This window comes from Olea europaea, chromosome 6 (assembly GCF_002742605.1).
Source record: "Olea europaea var. sylvestris chromosome 6, O_europaea_v1, whole genome shotgun sequence".
In the NCBI taxonomy this organism is placed as follows: Eukaryota; Viridiplantae; Streptophyta; class Magnoliopsida; order Lamiales; family Oleaceae; genus Olea; species Olea europaea.
Genome location: NC_036242.1, coordinates 4644230 through 4649492, shown reverse-complemented (window position 1 = coordinate 4649492; position 5263 = coordinate 4644230). Strand labels below are relative to the sequence as shown.

Genomic DNA, 5263 nt, shown 5'->3' with positions numbered 1-5263 from the left:
GTCACTCTTAGATAGTAGGAGATTATGATCTGCGTTTCATTCAATTTAGTCAATGATGAAATCCTTGGCCAAGGTGTACTCATAAGTCGAAAAGGAGTTTTCGATTTATATTGACTTAATAGTGGAGTGAAAGATATGATCGATGATCGAGATTGACACAATTCCATATCTCGTAATTGATCGGATCATATTGACGAAGGGATTATAGTTTCACGGTAAACGAACGAATTTGGTTTTGTCATACCACGTGACATTTCCCGTCACATGTATTGCCCTGACACATTGCTAGATGTCAATCAGGGACGGCGAATGTGAATTGACGATAAATTAAAAGAGTGTTTTAATTTATCAATTTTGATTAGATCAAAATAATATTTCACGTCGTTAGGCATCGTGGTCGGGAACCTAATGGGTCACACACAAAAGAGAATTGGAAGATTGCAAATTGCCAATTGATTAATTTAACAATCGTTGGATAAATTAATTAATTGGATTTGCTATTTATATTTTCGAATTAATTGGATTAATTAATTCACGGACCGGGTTTAATTAATTGGATTAATTAATTATTGGACCGGACCGGGCCGAGCCTGTTTGGGTTTATATAAATACATAACTAGGGTTTGAGGTCCATTAAGGTTTTCATTATTCTTGCTAGCACAAGAGAAAACCCTAGAGGCTGCAATCATATTCTCTGTGTGGATCACCGTTGGAGGCTGGACAATTGGACAGCTGTGGTGGCAAATCAAGGTTGATAGAACAAAAGGAAAAGCAAAAAGATTGCAGATCTGACAAAAGGTACAATCTTATCACAATTCCTAACCAAACACAATGAGATCTATTGGGTGGGAATCGAAATAATTTTAAATTCCGCTGTGCATGTATAAGTAGATTCCCAACAGAAATATGCTATGGGACTTTAAAAATTGCTTAAACACATTGGAACAATATTCCCCACCATTATCACTTTGGAATTGCTTGATTGAGTAAGAAATTTGCTTTTCGAATAAGAGTTTGAATTTTATAAATGTAGAAAACACATCTGATTTATTTGAAAGAGGATTCAACCGAAAAAACAAGTAAAATCATCCATAAAAATAACATAATATCGACAGCCACTTAAAGATTGAGTGGACGTGGTCCATACATTAGAACGAATCAACTCTAGAGGAGCAAAACTTTCTCGTAAAGAATTGGCGAAAGGCAATCGCTTAAGACTTTCCTAACTGACAAGACACACAAACTGACTCTTTATTAAGGAAGTCACTAACGGGAAGAGAAAAACTGGATAGGACAAGACTAAGAGTTGGAAAGAAGGGATGCCCCAGACGACAATACCAAGTGGAGCTTGAAGCTTTAACACCGACAGTTATAGTGAGAACATGTAGCTTGGAAAAATGAGAGTTGACATAGGTTGATATGGTACAATCCATTTTCACTCGGCCCTGTCAGAAGCGTGACCCCCGTCGAGATGTCCTTCACAGTAAAATTTGAACCAGTAAGTTCAAACATAACATTATTGTCACAACAAAATTTATTTATAAACAAAAGATGAGCAGAAGATTGAGGACAATATTCAACATCTTTTAAAACAAGCATAGAAAGAGATGTTGTATAAAAGCATTGCCAGTGCTTGAGATGATCAAACTTGTCCCATTACATACACCCACGGAGTCATGGCCTTCATAGGGCTGCGAGGTAGCAAGATTAGCAATGTCAGAGGTGACAAGTATGTTAGCACCACTATCAGCATACCATTGATGTTGAGATAAATAAGTGGTATTAGCCTCAGTAACCATGGCAGCCAATTCAGTAGGAGGATGACATCCCTGAAAGGCGTAGTTCATGTGATTGAAGCAGTCAAGTGCTTGGTGATTCCCCCTCTTACATATTTGACCTAGAGATTTTGGGTGATCATCTGTAGATTGCTTTGGGGACTGTACTGAGGAAGATGGTAGGTGAGGCAGTGGGTGTTAAAATTTAGATAGTGATCTTTGTGCTTGGCCTTTGGAAGGAGCGAGTCTTGTTAGGACGAGGCTTGGACTGAGACTTGTGAGAATACAACGCATAGGAACCGGTCTTAGGTTGAATGGATTGATTGTGAAATTTCTGCATGAGATCAAAATTGAGCAACTCAGCTTGAAAATCTAAGAAAGACATTGATTTTTCTCTGGAAATAAGCATATAGGTGGTCACAAAGGAATGAAAAGAGGAGTTGAGCTCGTTGAGGACAGAAAGAACCAAGTTTGAGTCTTCTACAGGTTTGCCAATTGCGAACAATTCATCAAAAAGGTTCTTCACTTCTGTTAAAATCTCTTGACATGAAAAAGATCCCTACTGAATGGATTGAAGCTTCCTCTTGATGAGAGAAATTCGAGATGCGGATGGAGCAGCAAAATGCGAGCTAAGGTCTTACCAAGCAAGCTGAGAGATCTCAAGACCATAAACTATGGAGACCACCGAAGGAGATAAAGAGGAAATTATTCAGTCAAGCACTGTTTGGTCCTTATATTGCCAAACCACATAGGAAGGATTCAGAACACCTAGAGCTTTTTGATCATCGCTGGTAAATTGAGGAGGACAAGAATTAGAACCATCAACAATTCCCATCGGTCATAGCTTCGAAAAATTGGCAGAAGGTGGGCTCTCCGAATAAGGTAATTTGTCCCATCAAGCTTGATGGAAATAACCTGCGCAGGTACATGAAAAGCAGTAGAAGAAGATGTAGAACCAGTAGTGGCCATAGAAGCACAATAAGCGTGAGCTTGAGAAGGCTCTGTTACCATGAAAAATATAAAAATAAAAATTTGGTCACACAGAAAAACAGTGTACATTACATTGTATTTATGGCATCAGTTAGTTACAGTTACGTAAGAAGATTTACATAAAACATAAAGGGATTTACACGTTGGTTGCAAAGGATAAAGGTTGCTAACAAGATGAAGTCATGTAGAGTTAGGACTTTGGAGAAAGATGTTTATCTTTATCATTAGGTGGTTGCTGCAATGTTTATCTCTTTAACATAATCTGCCCTGTCTAGTGTACTTGGATTATCATCTTCGTCGTTCACAAATACATCAAACTTCATAAATTTTGTAGTGTCCACTTCAATTTCTTCATTCACTAGCAGTTCCTCTTCATTTTCCTTATATTTCTTACTCCTCTATTTTTTAGGCCTAGGAACCAAAACTGTGACAACTTTGTCTAGTTTACCGAAAAAGACTATCGACGGATGGAGCAGCCGTGGTAGTGGATATTTTGGACTTCTTTGCATGAGCAACCGGCCTATTCTTCAGCCATGGACTATCGGCCTTTTGGAATTCGTATCCCATTTTTTGGTTGTCTAGTGTGTCTGCCACTTTGACGTGTACAAGTTGTGCATTTTCATCATAGAATAAATAGCTAGCATTTAACCAATCTGAGTCGACAAAGTCCTTTGTCTTCGAACCCCTTAGATAGTTAGATCCTCCATATTTTCCAAAGTCAATCAACGTTGGTATGGTGGCTAAAGAATATAGACTCTCGACCACAGGAGTAAAAATTGCCCATGTCCTCTCCAGAGCCCGTGGATTCACCAACCCACATGTGAAGCGCTGAGTGTGATCCACGCTCCACCATTCTTGACCCAGTAGGTCTGGTTGCTTCCCCGTATTATATCTTGCTCAGAATTCCTTAAGGTTCTGTACATTACGTACCATTTCATTGTACATCATCGTAAGGTTGTTAGAAATTATTTGCTTGGTATCAATGGATTGGGCGGTTCCGAAGTGGGCAAAATCAGTGGCAGCTAGTGGCAGATATTTTGGTTACGTCTCGCATTAAACAAGAGTGAACTAGGTTTCATGAACATAGCTGGCATAGGATTATCCCAGTTCCAAAATGGCAAACCAAAAGTGGGATCATCAATCAATTTTCCCAAGATTCTTTCATAAAAATACAAGTACCATCTATGTCACGAATAAAAGTGCCAAGAATTGTGAATTTGAATCTTCAAATTTGAGTCACCAACTTGTTCATAAGTAAGGTTACAATAAGCACAATGAACATTGGCTTGTTGCATGAAATTTTGCGGATCATCAACCGAAAAAGCCTTCATAAGCTTGACAACTTTCTCGTATTTAGCTATGTATTCTTCCTTAACTAAATGCACAGTTGGCCGGAATCGCAATTTGGTCATAGGAGGAAGCTTGTAATCAATATTTTCTATTGCTATTGGAGGGTAACAGTCCACGTCCAATGGTTGACTAGTGTTCAAAATTGTTCTCTTAGTGCATTTGGTGAAATAAGAAGCTGCTAATGGAGTTGCAAATGCTGGTGATGAAGCAGAAACTAGATTGGCTGTCCCTAAAGTCCTTCCATTCCAAGAAGCACATTTCTCCTGTCAAATTTCAAATGGGAGGTTTATCACTCTTGGTGCTGCCTTTCTGGTTTTGCTCACACGACACCCAAGAGCGGTTGCTTTGCTTTCCATCGACCAAAATTCGCGAAGGCCTTGTTACAAATGGGGAAGAGGTGGTGGTGACGATGGTGATGGACCATGAAAGTGGAGGAAAAGCCGTGTTTAGGAAGGTAATATGTTTGATTTGAAAGAAACCCACATACATAGACTTGGATTGTTGTCTAGCATTAAAATTACATGTTACTAAAAGGTTTTTAGGATGGCTAGAAAATTTTCCACAAATAATATCTAATTTGTCTTGGTTCAACACCCTTTAAACATTCTCTATTGGGGCGGCTAGATATATATTTCAAAATTACAAGTCTTTACAAATTTCTTATTGGTCACTAAAAGTACTGTGGAGAAAAGTGGGACGAAGGGAACTGAACCACGTACTCTACATGATATTTTTTCAACCTGTTTTACTTGGATTAAAATTTAAATTTAATCTAAATTAAAGTCAAACAATCAATTTTAATTATTTAATGGATCCCACAACTTTTTAATCACATATTTAAAAAACTTCTATCACGATATACTAAAAAATCTAATATGTCATTTGTCTAATGAAGCTCGTACTCTAAGTGGGGACAAGGATGTTTTGTGGGACTCTCATTGGTGCACACGGAGAAGGCTGCTGAGGCCCCAAAAAAGGCACACGGAGTTGTGAAAAATTTATTCTCATGTTTCAATTAATTGGGTCGTTTCTCTAATTGAACCAAACAAGACATTGAGTCATAAAAAATTAAATTGACTAGACGACCTGAAGTAGCGGTTGAATCGGTTAATTAATAAATTTAGCTTTTCCTTATACATTTCTAGCTC

General features: G+C 38.1%; 1 pseudogene; it reads right to left on the bottom strand.

Annotated features, from left to right (window-relative positions):
* Positions 1–2901: 2901 nt before the first annotated feature.
* LOC111395031 lies at positions 2902–4607 on the bottom strand (annotated as a pseudogene).
* Positions 4608–5263: the final 656 nt, after the last annotated feature.